Source organism: Macaca nemestrina, chromosome 20 (assembly GCF_043159975.1).
Source record: "Macaca nemestrina isolate mMacNem1 chromosome 20, mMacNem.hap1, whole genome shotgun sequence".
In the NCBI taxonomy this organism is placed as follows: Eukaryota; Metazoa; Chordata; class Mammalia; order Primates; family Cercopithecidae; genus Macaca; species Macaca nemestrina.
In genome coordinates, this window is record NC_092144.1 from 6,829,994 (window position 1) to 6,844,943 (window position 14,950).

At 49.9% G+C, this 14,950-nt stretch overlaps 1 protein-coding gene and 1 pseudogene across 3 annotated transcripts in view; both read right to left on the reverse strand.

Annotated features, from left to right (window-relative positions):
• Positions 1 to 14,950, reverse strand: part of LOC105487005 (insulin receptor) — a 188,050-nt gene that overhangs the window by 103,192 nt on the left and 69,908 nt on the right. The gene's annotated exons all lie outside the window — the stretch shown is intronic.
• The window catches only part of LOC139360167 (uncharacterized), a 22,866-nt pseudogene continuing 15,450 nt past the window's right edge, over positions 7,535 to 14,950 (reverse strand).

Below are 14,950 nucleotides of genomic sequence, written 5' to 3' on the forward strand. Positions count from 1 at the left end.
CGCCCGGCCCACTGTTATCTTAAAGTAGCGTTTGTCAGCCTCAGGACTGGTGGTATTCAGAGCCGGATCTTCATCTAGGGTGGGGCCGCCTTGTACACTGCAGGGTGCTGAGTAGCATCCCTGGCCTCCGCCCACTCCATGCCAGGAGGATCTCCCCCAGCTCCCCCCGCCCTGGCCCACTGTATGACAACCACAGATGTCCCCAGAAATATCCAGACCCACCCTAGGGTGAGAACCACCTGGTGAGCAAGACCCTTGCCAGAGCCAGAGGGAAATCATCAAAGCGGATGGGGCTGAAATGGCTGAGTTGATCCATCTATCTGTTCATCAGGCCCTGATTTACAGCTTTGGGGGCTCCAGCACCCCACGCCCCTGGCTTCCCCACAGTCACACTGCCATTCTCCGTCATCCCCGGGACCCAAGCCCAGCAGTTCCCGCTCAGCTCCCACCTTGGAGACACATGTTGAATCCAACGCACATTCACCTGTCCAAGATTTGCTAAGGGTCTGGCATGTTTTGGGGGCGCTTCAACAGTGACAAGACATCGTGGACAGTGACCTCATGGTGCTTCCAGCCCAGCAGGCAGGCAGAATCAGAGAGAACATTTTTCTTTTAATTTATGTTTGGGTTTTTTTGAGACGGAGTTTCACTCTGTCGCCCAGGCTGGAGTGCAATGGCATGATCTTGGCTCACCGCAACCTCCACCTCCCGGGTTCAAGCAATTCTCCTGCCTCAGCCTCCCAAGTAATTGGGGTTACAGGCACCCGCCACCACACCCCGCTAATTTTTTGTATTTTTAGTAGAGACAGCGTTTCACCATGTCGGCCAGGCTGGTCTCGAACTCCTGACCTCAGGCGATCCACCTGCCTCGGCCTCCCGAAGTGCTGGGATTACAGGTGTGAGTCACTGTGCCCAGTCAGAGAGAAATTTCTATCTCCTTCTGTGCCACCCTCTAGCAGCCTCTTCAGCCCCGGACCCTCAGTGAATTCCTACAGCACACAAGGATCCCAGGCCAGCAATTAGAGTCCTTTTTCAGCTCTGTTTAAAATGTGAGGCTTAGAATAACAATGAAGATGCTTTCAACCACTACAGGGCTCACCCTCCATAAAGCATGCAAAGAATGATTACGCAGCATTCACTTTCCCTTTGCTTCTCTCCCCAAGGAATGCTCAAAATAAATTCTCTCCTACAGGTCCTTTATTTATGGAGCCAAAGAGCATCTCAGAAGGATGATTTCTGCAGCAAAGGTTGCAAATCATTCGCACATCTTCAAAGTACTAGCGTCCATAGCCCAGTGCATGGGCTCCTCTATTTGTCTACGAAGAAAAGCAACATCTTCAACAACTCGTGACCAGCAGGGAAAGACTTTAGACAGGAAAAGTCAAATCACAAGTTAAAAAGTCAGAACTGGCTGGGCACGGTGGCTCACGCCTGTCATCTCAGCCCTTTGGGAGGCTGAGGCGGGTGGGTCACGAAGTCAGGAGTTCGAGACCAGCCTGGCCAACATGGTGAAACCCCGTCTCTACTAAAGATACAAAAAGTTAGCCAGGCGTGGTGGTGCATGCCCGTAATCTCAGCTACTCAGGAGCTGAGGCAGGAGAATCGCTTGAACCCGGGAGGCAGAGGTTGCAGTGAGCCGAGATCGTGGGCGACAGGGCGAGACTTTGTCTCAAAAAAAGGAAGGAAGGGAGGGAGGGAGGGAGGGAAGGAGGGAGGGAGGAAGGAAGGAAGGAAGGAGAGAGAAATGGGACATAGACACTTTAACTTCCCAAAACCCAGACAGGTTGGCTGTTAGGCTGTGAGAAGTCTATGAACCAGCTTCTCAATAAATGCCTTCTAAGGATGGCTTTGTGATGACGGTGTTTTCTCTTTGTGATTAAACTCCTTACCCATCTGAAGGGGGAAATTCCATTTAAGAAATGAACCAGGTATGAGAGGAGACATTTTCCCCGGAGGGAGGCAGTGACCTCTTCTTTCCTCCCTGGGGCTCGGAACCTGTTTCTTCACACGTCCTCGCAGAACTCTAGTTCCCATTACCCGCTGTGCTGGCCCCTCCATAAACATTTGCTGAACAAATAAACCCACGACGGAAGGCAACAGAAACTTCAAGACAAGACGGCTGGGCCGCCGACCGCCTAACCGGAGGGAACCAGACGTTACCGTTAAAAGTTAAAAGTTAAAAGCCTTCCCAAGGTCACCGAGCGAGGTCTGTCTAACCTGGCCTGAGGTCCTCATTCTTCTCTACCCTGTTTACCCAGGATGGAAAAATGACGTTCTCTGCTGGTGGACCGGTTGTCCACGTGAGAGATTTCAACACAGCGTTTGGGAATTTTAAACCTCTATCATCGCTGCAGCCCAAGGAACAAAATCAGGGACCAGGTATGCGTTAGGGGATTTGCAAATGCCATCTTATTTCATCCACTCAATGACCATAGAGGAAGGTGTGATGATGATTTATCCCTCTTTTTATAGATGAGGAAACAGAGATGCTCAGTAGTTCCAAAGGTCCTTCCCTTCCCTTTTTTTCTTCCCTTCCTTCCTTCTTCCCTTCCTTCCTTCTTTCCTTCCTTCCTTCTGTCCTTCCTTCTTCCCTCCCTCCCTTCCTCCCTCACTCCCTTTCCTTCCTTCCCTCCCTCCCTCCTTCCTTGTTCCCTCCCTCTCTCCCTTTTTCCTTCCTTCCTTCCCCCCTCCCCCCTCCCTCCATCCTTCCTTCCTTCCTTCCCCCCTCCCTCCCTCCCTCCTTCCTTGTTCCCTCCCTCCCTCCCTTTTTCCTTCCTTCCTTCCTTCTTCCCTGCCTCCCTCCCTTCGTTTCTTTCTTCACAGTCTGGCTCTGTTGCCCAGGCTGGAGTGCAGTGGTGCAATCATAGCTCACTTCAGCCTCGACCCCTGGGCTCAGTGGATCTTCCCGCCTCAGCCTCCCAAGTAGCTGGGGCTACAGGCACATGCCACTGTGACTGGCTAAATTTTTATTTTTTGTAGACAAAAAAGGTCACACAGCAAAGAAGTGGAAGAACTGGGATTCGAACCCAGGACCACGGGCTCTGAGTCTGTGCTTGTTCATGGAAGCACCAGTCAGTTCAGGCGCTCCCAGGCCTCGCCCAGATGGTCAAATGCTTCAAACAAGGACACCAGGGAAGGTCACTGTTCCTCGTATTTATGCCCCTTGTGTCACTGTCTATATCTGGGGTTAAGAATCACTCCAAAAACACCACAGTGATCTTCCAGACTGTCAATTCCAGCAGAGCAAACGGCCGTCCCCACCACCACCCCCTCCACCCACTCAGTCCTCTCTGGGTGCCACTTCAGGATGACTCGAAAGACAGAAAAAGACTCAAAGCAAAATGCCTAAAGCTTGGAAATGCCAGCAGCCCCTAAAAACTACTGAGCTTCCTTTTCTTTTATTTATTTATTTATTTATTTATTTATTTATTTATTTATTTATTTATTTTAGATGGAGTCTTGCTCTGTCACCCAGGCTGGAGTGCAGTGGCATGATCTTGGCTCACTGCAACCTTCACCTCCTGGGTTCAAGCTGTGGCTTCTGGGGAAGCCACACCTTGATTTTGTTCCTTCTGGGTCACTGCACCCAGCCCCAAGCCTCCTTTTCTGATATCCTTCATTTCTGCTTCCTTCTCTGAACATATTCGAATCACAAAGCCCCGGCTCTGTTGGGAAATTCTGATGGGAATTGAAACAGGTTCCAAATCTCATGGTCTCACCTGAGGGAAAAGTGGCTAAGAATATGGAAGCAAGCCGGGTGCAGTGGCTCACGCCTGTAATCCCAGCGCTTTGGGAAGCCAAGGCGGGTGGATCACCTGAGGTCAGGAGTTCAAGACCAGCCTGACTAACATGGAGAAACCCCATCTCTACTAAAAATACAAAAAATTAGCCAGGTGTGGTGGTGTGCACCTGTAATCCCAGCTACTCAGGAGGCTGAGTCAGGAGAATCGCTTAAATCCAGGAGGCAGAGGTTGCAGTGAGCTGAGATCACACCATTGCACTCCAGCCTGGGCAACAGAGCGAGACTCTGTCTCAAAGACAAAAAGAAGATGGAAGTAACTGACTGTGACTCTGAAATCCTAAACAGAATATTGCATGGCATCTTAGACCACCGTGATGTGATGTGGTACAAATGAGACAGTCCCTGAACTCCCACTGTGTACCAGGCGTTGGGGAGAGGGGCATAGTAGCAGGATAGACATCCAGAGGGTAACAGGGAACCACAGGGGATGTCCCTGGGCTCTGGGTTCTAAAGTGCAGGTGCCTTGTATCCAGGGGGTCTAGGAAGGAACAAACTGCCACAATCTAAGGGAGCCACTGCAGGTGTCCCCAGAAGCCACAGCAAGGCCACCAGGATGCTGGGGCCCCGTGTCCACCTCTCACCAAGCCTGTGCTCCAACTCCTGTTGGCCCCTGGCTAGAGACCTGCCCAGAGGGGGTTTCCAAGCCCAGATCCTGGGTTTCTCACTGTATCCTTTTCCCACTGCTGCTGTCACAAATGCCCACAAATGTAAAACGACATACATTTATTATTTTCTCTTGCATCAGGATCTTACTCTGTTGCCTAGGCTGGAGTGCAGTGGTGCAATCATGGCTCACTGCAGCCTCGAACTTCTGGGCTCAAGCAATCCTCCCACCTCAACCTCCTGAGTAGCTGGGAATATAGATGTGTGCCACCAAGCCCAGCTAATTGTTTTGTAGAGATGGGGTCTTCCTATGTTGCCCAGACTGGTCTCAAACTCCTAGCCTCAAGAAATCGTCCCACCTTGGCCTCCCAAAGCACTGGCATTACAGGCATAAGCCACCATGCCCTGCCTATTTTCTCACAGTTTTGGTGGTGAAAAGCCCAAAATGAGTCTTACACGGCTAAAATCGAGACGTTACCAAAGGCTGGTTCTTTCTGGAGGCTCCAGAGAAAATCCAGCTTTTAGGGCAGTCTCTTTATCTTGGCCATAGCACTCCGATCTCTTGCTTCCCTCTTTCCCTGAAAAGGGTCCCTGTGATGACATCTGGTGCACCAGATAATCTAGGATCATCCCCCATCTCAAGATCCTCAACTTAATCACATCTGCAAAGAGCCTTGTGCCAAGTGAGGTACCAAATTCACAGGTGACAGGGATTACAACGTGGGCATCTCTGGGGGAAGGGAAAGGCATCATTCAACCGACCATATTCACCCTTCCTGGTATTTTCCTCTTCCCAGCCACAGAATGAATGTTTCGGTAGCAGTCAGCGAGTGATCTCTCTCATCTTTTTCTTTTTTTTTTTTTTTCGAGACAGAGTCTCGCTCTGTCGCCCAGGCTGGAGTGCAGTGGCGCAATCTCGGTTCACTGCAAGCTCCGTCTCCCGGGTTCACACCATTCTCCTGCCTCAGCCTCCCGAGTAGCTGGGACTACAGGCGCCCGCCACCATACCTTGCTAATTTTTTGTATTTTTAGTAGAGACGGGGTTTCACTCTGTTAGCCAGGATGGTCTTGATCTCCTGACCTCATGATCCACCCGCCTCGGCCTCCCAAAGTGCTGGGATTACAGGCGTGAGCCACCGTGCCCGGCCTTCTTTCTTTCCTTTTGTAAAAACAAAACGGAAAAGTTGCAAGGGTGATACAAAGAGTTCTCAGGTACCTATCACTCAGCAGAGGTAAATCCCCAGGAATGAAACAGAAGGCTGCACCCAAGAATCTGCTGCTCAGAAGAGTCCTAAAAGCTCTCTCCACTGTGGGAGGAAGGGATAGTGACAGAGACAGGAGAGTGCCTGCCTTGTGGTGGGGAAAGAGAGATTGCAAAACGGTGAGCAAAGAAATAAACACGTTCTGCCTCCGTAGGAAAACACAGGGGGAAGGGGAGAAATTCTGATACCCCCAGGGGTCGCTCGGCAGTGTCTCGGAGACATTTCTGGTTGTCGCAACCGGTGTGGGGTGGGAGTGCTACTGGCATCTAGTGGGGAGAGGCCAGGGATGCTACTAAACACCCTAAAATGCCCAGGACAGCCCCCACCGGAGAGACTAATCCAGCCCCAAATGTCCTCAGTACTGCGGCTGAATAAGCATGGAGTGAGGAAATTTCATCTAAGAGAAATCAAATCAGTTGCCTAATGTCACCCTGCTCAAAAGGGGCAGACCTGGGGTTAACAACCATGGGTTTTTCTCAGAGATTCTGCACACTGAACTTCTTGCCTCTTGTTTTTTTGTTTTGTTGTTTTCTGTTTGTTTGTTTGTTTTTATGAAACAGAGCCTCGCTCTGTTGCCCAGGCTGGAGTGCAACGGCACGATCTCCACTCACTACAACCTTCGCCTCCTGGGTTTAAGTGATTCTCCTGCCTCAGTCACCCAAGTGCCTGGGATTACAGGCACCCACCACCACATCTGGTTAATTTTTTGTAGAGGTGGGGTTTCACCATGTCGGCCAGGCTGGTCTCCAACTCCTGACCCCAGGTGATCCACCTGCCTTGGCCGCCCAAAGTGCTGAGATTACAGGCATGGCCCAGCCCTTGCCTGTTGTTTGAGCAAAGATAATCTGAGGAAATCATATGAGGAAGGATCACAGGGAAAAGCATGTAGGTAGAGGGAACAGCAAGTGCAGAGGCTTAGAGGCAGCAGGAAGGCAGCCAGTGAGCTCCAGCCAAGGGTCCCATGTCAGAGAAGTAGGCAACTGGCTTGTTGGTGGCAGCAAAGAAGGCATGAACCATTCTTTCTTCTGCACAGCAGTCACTCTGTGTGTGGTTTTCAGACATATTTAAAGTGGATTTTAAAAACAAGCACACACAAAGGACTTGCAGTCCAACATCTGAGTAGGGGCTTTGTTAGGCTTCCCAGGACCTGGGGAAATTACCCAGGATCCAGGATCAAACTGCAGGGGTGTCTGTTGCAGGGACCAGATATATCACTCTCTCCTGACCACAACCTTCCCCACCTCTACACTGGCCTTTGAAGCTCTGGGCTCCAGTTACTTCCACTGACCACCCCCAGGGCTGGAAACCATAGAGGGGAGTTCTGAGGCTCTCTGGGCTTCACATGTTGCTTTGATTGTCATGCCTTGGATTAGCAAGACCTCTCTCCGTTTGTGAGAACAGAAAGCTGTTATACAGAGAGAGAGAGATAAAGGAGGGAGGGAAGGACGAAAGGACGGAAGGAAGGAAGGCAGGAAGGAGAGAGAGAGGGAGGAAGGAAGGAAGGAAGGAGAAAGAAAAAAGAAAGAGAGAGAGGGAGGGAGGGAAAGGAGGGAGGTAAGGAAGGAATGAGGGAGGGAAGGAAGGAAGGAAGCAAAGAGAAAGAGAGAGGAAGAAAGAAAAGAAAGAAAGAAAAAAGGAAAAGAAAGAAAACAGAAAGAAAAGAAAGAAAAAGGAAGGAAGGAAGGGAAGGGAAGGAAGGAAGGGGAAGAGAAGAAAGAAAGAAAGAAAGAAAGAAAGAAAGAAAGAAAGAAAGAAAGAAAGAAAGAAAGAAAGAAAGAAAGAAAGAAAGAAAGAAAGAAAGAGAAAGAAAGAAAGAAAGAAAGAAAGAAAGAAAGAAAGAAAGAAAGAAAGAAGAGAAGGAGGGAGGAAGGAAAAGAAAGAAAACAAAAAAAAGAAAAGAATGATTGCTGGCTCATTTAACTAACAAGTCATAGGACAAGCATGCTTTCAGGTATAGCTAGATCCAGGTGTCAAAGGATGTCATGGGCACCCCATCTCTCTCCCTTTCCTTGTCTCAGTCCTGCTTCCTTCTATGGTGTCAGAAGTCTGAGACAGGTGGTCTCTACATGGTGGCACCTGGATTATAGCTTCACAGCAAGGAAGATCTAGCAAGGAAAAAATCTCTCTTTCAATCACTCCCATCAACGTCCCAGAGCTGAATCTTATGGAACCCTCTGGGGTCACATGCTCACCCCTGAACCAATCATGGAGGCTAGAGGAATTAAGAAAGCTGATTGGCCCAGTCTGAGTCCTGTGCCTTCCCCTGAGCCAATCATAAGAGTCTGAAGGAATAAAGGAAGCTGGCTCTGGGAATAGAGTCCGCACAGGGAGGTCTGAGTGGCTTCCCAGGCAAAATATGATTCTAACCCATGCAAAATCTGGTTCTATCTCCAGGAATGCTGAGTAGGCACATCTGAATGTCTCCTCTCCAGAGATGAGTACTCTTGTGTTTGCCTCCTTTTCAAGTTGCTGGCAAAAGTGAATCCTATTTTTTTGTTTTATTTTATTTTTCAGCCTCTCTCTGTTGCCCAGGCTGGAGTGCAGTGGCACGATCTTGGCTCACTGCAACCTCCGCCTCCCGGGGTCAAGCGATTCTCCTGCCTCAGTTTCCCAAGTAGCTGGGGCTACAGGTGCGCCCCCACGCCTGGCTAATTTTTGTATTTTAAGTAGAGACGGGGTTTCGCCATGTTGGCCAGGCTGGTCTCGAACTCCTGACCTCAGGTGATCCTTCTGCCATGGTCTCCCAAAGTGCTGGGATTACAAGTGTGAGCCACCGTGTCCGGCCGCGAATCCTATTTTTACAACTTGTGCCAACTCTAGGCAGGTTTGGTCTTGTTATGCCGATTCGAAAAACTGGGACTAACAGAGTATATGTTATGCAGTGACCAAGAAAATTAAATAAAATAATAGATATAAAACACTTAGCACAGGGTCTAGTATTTGGTAAGCCCGCCACACATCGGCCATTATTATTATTGTATTTTAAATTTTACTGGTAACATAATAGTATGATTTGAGTATTTGTCCCCTCCAAAACACATGTTGAAGTGTAATTCCCCATGTGGCAGCACTGAGAGGTGGGGCCTTTAAGAAGTGATTATGAGGGTTTATCATAGGAGTGGAACTGGTGGTTTTATAAGAAGAGGAAGAGCGACCTGAGCTGACACTCTCAGCCCCCTCGCCATGTGATGCCCTGCTCCCTGTCGGGACGCTGCAGAGAGCCCCCAGCAGCAAGAAGGTCCTCATCAGGCCAGGCGCGGTGGCTCATGCCTGTAATCCCAGCACTTTGGGAGGCTGAGGCGGGCGGATCACTTGAGGTGAGGAGTTTGAGACTAACCTGGCCAACATGGCGAGACCCCGTTTCTACTAAAAACACAAAAATTAACCAGCCGTGGTGTTGCGCACCTGTAATCCCAGCTACTCGGGAGGCTGAAGTGGGAGAATCTCTTGAACCCAGGAGGCAGAGGTTGCAGTGAGCTGAGATTGTGCCACTGCCCTCCAGCCTGGGCAATAGAGTGAGACCCTATCTAAAAAAAAAAAAGAAGAAGAAGAAGAAGGCCGGGTGCAGTGGCTCACGCCTGGCCTCATGCTCACTGCGCCCGGCCAGTTTTTTTATTTGTTTAGAGACAGGGTCTTGCTACATTGCCCAAGTTGGTCTTCAATTCCTGGCCTCAAGCGATCCTCCTGCCTCAGCCTCCCAAAGTGCTGGGATTACAGGCATGAGCCACGGCGTCCAGCCTGGCTTCCCTATTTGGCAGTGATTAGGTCCACTCCTTACTCTTGGTGAAGGAAACAGCTAAGTCCTTGGGGAGGGCCAGGCTGGAGGTAGCTACACTTCCTTAGAGGAAGCTGCAGGTATAAGGAAGCCTGCTGACTCCAGGGACAGGGAGGCCAGCCCCCTTGCAAAAAAGGCAAAGAGGGGCTGGGCGCGGTGGTTCATGCCTGTAATCCCAGCACTTTGGGAGGCCGAGACGGGCAGATCACGAGGTCAGGAGATCGAGATCATCCTGGCTAACACGGTGAAAACCTGTCTCTACTAAAAATACGAAAAAAAGTAGCCGGGCGTGGTGGCGGACACCTATAGTCCCAGCTACTCGGGAGGCTGAGGCAGGAGAATGGCGTGAACTCAGGAGGCAGAGCTTGCAATGAGCCGAGATCGCACCACTGCACTTCAGTCTGGGCGACAGAGTGAGACTCTGTCTCAAAAAAAAAAAAAAAGGCAAAGAGGGAGGCCAATGAAAAACTGGCTAAAACTGGCCAGGCACTGTGGCTCACGCCTGTAATCCCAGCACTTTGGGAGACCAAGGAGGGAGTATCACCTGAGGTCAGGAGTTTGAGACCAGCCTGGCCAGCATGGCAAAACACCATCTCTACTAAAAATACAAAAATTAGCCCGGTGTGGTGGTATGCACTTGTAATCTCAGCTACTTGGGAGGCAGAGGCAGGAGAATTGCTTGAACCTGGGAGGCGGAGGTTGCAGTGAGCTGAGATTGCGCCACTGCACTCCAGCCTGGGTGACAGAGCAAGACTCAAAACAAAAAAAACAAACAAACAAAAACAACAAGCTAAAACTAAAGAGGTTACCATGTGCCACACACTACACTTTATATATCACAAGCATTAATTACCTCATTTGATTTTCACCCAAACCAAGAAATGGAAGTATCTAGAGAAAGAAGCCCAGCATAAAGACACAAGGGAGCATTTTTGGAGATAACCATTGACAGAACTGAGTTAAAGAAAATTCAATCAGTGTCCAGGCTCTGGTGTAAAATTCTGCTTTTGGGTGAAATGTAGGGTGACCTGGGCACACTGTGATGGTCCTGGCTAACCAATAGCAGATGGGCTTTTGCAGAGAAAAATCCAGGGCCCTGTGATGAGTTGGTCACCCTAGTGACCCAATTTTGGCCTCCAGATAATAGCTTCTGGCCAACTCTAAGAGGATCAGGAAGGCAAGGTTAGCACAGACTGTGCGTCGTCTTCATTGAATTCCTATTCACCCTTCAAAACCCAGTACAAAAATTCCCTTCCTCTGTAAGGCAGAGTATAACAGGAAAAGCTAGGGTTCTGAAGCCAGAGAGACTGTGGGTTCAAATCCTAGCTCTGTGAAAAGATTGTTATGAGGACCATGTGCCTGGGAGACAATGCATGCTCAATAACTGTATACAGCTGGTGCTCAATAAATAGTAACTTGTGGATGTTCCCAGGTGCTTCAAAGCCCTTAACCTGATGGATGCTACTTATTAAACCCAAAATTTCCCATCTTCCCTCCTCTAAGCCACCAGAACAGACTGGAACACAATTTTTTATTTTATTTTATTTTTTTGAGATGGGCGGAGTCTCGCTCTGCCACCCAGGCTGGAGTGCAGTGGCGTGATCTCGGCTCATTGCAACCTCTGCCTCCTGGGTTCAAGCCATTCTCCCGCCTCAGCCTCCCGAGTAGCCGGGACTACAGGCGCCCGCCACCACACCCGGCTAATTTTTGTATTTTTAGTAGAGACGGGGTTTCACCATGTTGGCCAGGATGGTCTCGATCTCTTGACCTCGTGATATGCCTGCCTCAGCCTCCCAAAGTGCTGGGATTACAGGAGTGAGCCACCGCACCAGGCCAGTTTTTTTTTTTTTTTAAGACAAAATCTTGTCACATGCGCAAACCAGTTCATGCAAATCTCCGTTTCAGTCTTTCTCCCTCAACCTCAAGCCCTGACACCAAGCAGGGCTGTTTTTCCACTTGGCTTTTCCTCTGCCAAGAATTTCTCCAGAGCACAAACAGAGGCGTGCAGCGAAGTAAACACGGGAAGCTCTGAAAACGCATTCACGGGCAGCTCAAAGGTGTCGAGACATCAGGGTGTGTGGCCGAGCTTTCCGCCATGGGGACAGCGAGCCTCCACGAAGCCGAGGCGACTTCTGACGGCCCCGCTCCAGATGACCAAGCCACATCTCGACCAGAGGAAGGAGAACACACAAAGACAGACAGTGTCTCTGCTGGCGGGCGATGGTCCAGGCGGTGCACCCTGGGCGAAGGCGCCAAGAAGCCGTAAGATGTGCGTCCCGAGGAAATGCACTGTGGTTATAAATGCAGCAAAGAGTGTTTGGATGAAGCTGGTGTCTGAAAGTGGAGATGGTCCTGGCTAACCAACAGCAGGTGGGTTTTTGCGGAGATCATCCAGGGCCCTTTCCACAGAGACCTGCGGCTGTAAGGAAGTCCCCCAAGCCCCCATTAAATATCCAGGTTCTCCTTGTCTCTAAATTAACTGGCTGAAGAAAACTTGGTCCAAACTGCATCAGTGGTGGGGGTGGGGGAACAGAGGAAAGAAAACGGGATGAGACAGGCAGACAGACAGACAGACAAACAGAGACAGACGGGGAGTATCCCATCAAGGCAGCAGGGCAGCAGAAAAGCGGAGACAGGAGAGAGGAGGGGAGAGGGGAGGCTGTGGCCACATGCTATAACACTTACAGCTTCCTATGCACCCAGCACTAGTCCAATTATTAACCATTTATTTCCCCCAACAATCCTAGATGTTACCATTTTACAGAGGAGAAGACTGAGGCACAGAGAGGTTCAGTAACCTGCCCATGGCCACACAGCTATTGAGTTACCGAGCCATAAGAAGATGCTCGCTCCATCAGTGTTACTGTGGGCCAGTTGCCATCATGGGCGTAAGATGATTCTTCAGGGAGAAACACTGATGTTCCCCTTCACCGACACTTTCTCCAGATCAGCTTAGGGGTGCTTGAGTGCCTGGCCCGCCCCCACCAAGCCAAAATGCTTCTGATTCTCCAGTGTACCATGTCACCAATTAGGTGTTTCACGAGGGGCTTCCAAGAGAGAAGGACCTGTCCATTTTCTTCCCTGCGGCTATGTCCTGACTCCCCAGCCCAGCACTTGAGTAATCATTACATGACTATAATCGTATTCCCCCAGATTCCTTGGTCCCCCAAGACTAGGGACGTGGTTTTTGTTGGTAGCACTGCAGTGTCAAGCCACAGAGCCATTTGGCTGATGACAGGCTCTTGGTTTCCATTCCCCATCCCCTCAAAAAAAGAGCAGAGAATAACTGCAGAGTACCCCTCACCCCCATTCCAGCACCCTGGTCCAGGGGTCCTCAAATGGAGGCAATTCTGCTCACCAGGAGACACCCAGCAGTGTCTGGAGACATTTGTGTTTGCCATGCCTCAGGGGCGGCGCTCCTGGCATGGAGTGGATGGAAGCCAGGGATGCTGCTCAGCACCCTGCAGTGCCCAGGATGGCCCCACCCCAGAGAACAATCCAGCCCCAGTGTCCACCGGACCCAGGTGGAGAAACCTCGTGCCAGAACGGGAAGCTCCTCTTCTCCACCACATCAAAGCGAAGATGACAATGGCTCTGAGTTTGACGCAAAGTTAGGGGGAAGTCTCATTTTGCAAATGGCTGACTGTAACACTAAAAAAGGAAAATTAAAAAATGTCTGAGGATCGGCTAGGTGTGGTGCCTCACACCTGTAATCCCATCACTTTGGGAGGCCGAGGCGGGAGGATCACGAGATCAAGAGATCGAGACCATCCTGGCCAACATGGTGACACCCCATCTCTACTAAAAATACAAAAAAATTAGCCGGGCATGGTGGTGTGTGCCTGTAGTCCCAGCTACTCAGGAGCCTGAGGCAGGAGAATTGCTTGAACCCAGGAGGAGGAGGTTGCAGTGAGCCGCAATCACACCACTGCACTCCAGCCTGGCAACAGAGCAAGACTCTGTCTCAAGAAAAAAAGAAAAAAAAAAAAATGTCTGAGGACTAACTGCAGTGGCTCCTGCCTGTAATCCCACTTTGGGAGACAGAGGCAGGAGAGTTGCTTGAGCCTGATAGGTCAAGACCATCCCTGGCAACATAGTGAGACCCCATCTCTACAAAAAAATATAAAAATTAGCCAAGCACGATGGTGTGCACCTGTGGTCCCAGCTACTCGGGAAGCTGAAGTGGGAGGACTGCTTGAGCCCAAGAGGTCAAGGCTACAGTAAGCCACGATCACGTCACTGCACGCCAGCCTGGGCAACAGAGCCAGACCCTGTTTTAAAAAAAAAAAAAAAAAAAAAGGCCGGGCACGGTGGCTCAAGCCTGTAATCCCAGCACTTTGGGAGGCCGAGACGGGCGGATCACGAGGTCAGGAGATTGAGACCATCCTGGCTAACACAGTGAAACCCCGTCTCTACTAAAAAAAATACCAAAAAACTAGCCGGGCGAGGCGGCGGGCGCCTGTAGTCCCAGCTACTCGGGAGGCTGAGGCAGGAGAATGGCGTAAACCCAGGAGGCGGAGCTTGCAGTGAGCTGAGATCCGGCCACTGCACACCAGCCTGGGCGACAGAGCGAGACTCCGTCTCAAAAAAAAAAAAAAAAAAAAAAAGCCTGAAGGAGGAGGTGAGTCCTAGAAACAGCCTGGTTTCATCTCAGTACACCCATACCCCAAACAGGTTTCCAAATTGCAAAAATGGCTGATAAGCTGTTAAAGCTGATGTAAAAACCAATGCCCTCCTCCTCCTGCCAATTTTGCTACTCTTGAGCAAGATCTCAGCAGCTCCACTTGAATGCTGGAAATATATGCCAGAGGAGACTTATTATGCTAATTTCCTTTAGTAAACAGTTCAAATCTTGTCTTGGACACCAATGAAATAAGAAAAGCTAGCCACAGGCTGTGTGGAATTCCTTCCTCTTAACACTAAGCATCAGGCATTTCATGATGTTTGCTCTTGGGGTAGCAAACATGAATGTTTCTAGAACACTGAGTTTTCCAGCATATACCTTTTCCAGTTATTTTCAATAGGTGCAAAAAATTAATGAATTCACTATTTGTTGCTGGACAGTCCCTCTGGAACAAAGAACTGTGTGTTAAATACCAGCTGAATAATCAAGCAAACATTTGCATTTAAAAAAAAAAAAAACGGTCTGGCTCTGTTGCCTAGGCTGGAGTGCAGTGGCGCGATCACAGCTCACTGCAGCCTCCACCTCCTGAGCTCAAGCAATCCTCTCACCTCAGCCTCTCAAGTTGCTGGGACTACAGGCATGCACTACCACACCCAGCTAATTTTTGTATTTTTTTGTAGAGATGGGGTTTCACCAAGTTGCCCAGCCTGGTCTCGAACTCCTGGACTCAAGCAATCCACTTGCCTCCATCTCCCCAAATGCTGCAATTACAGGCGTGAGCCACTGGGCCCGGTCAACATTTGCATTCTCTTCAAAAGATCACGTGCTTTTTCCAAAGCCTGTGAGTGTTTTGCATCAACTCCAGCCAGCTTAGACCTAATGTG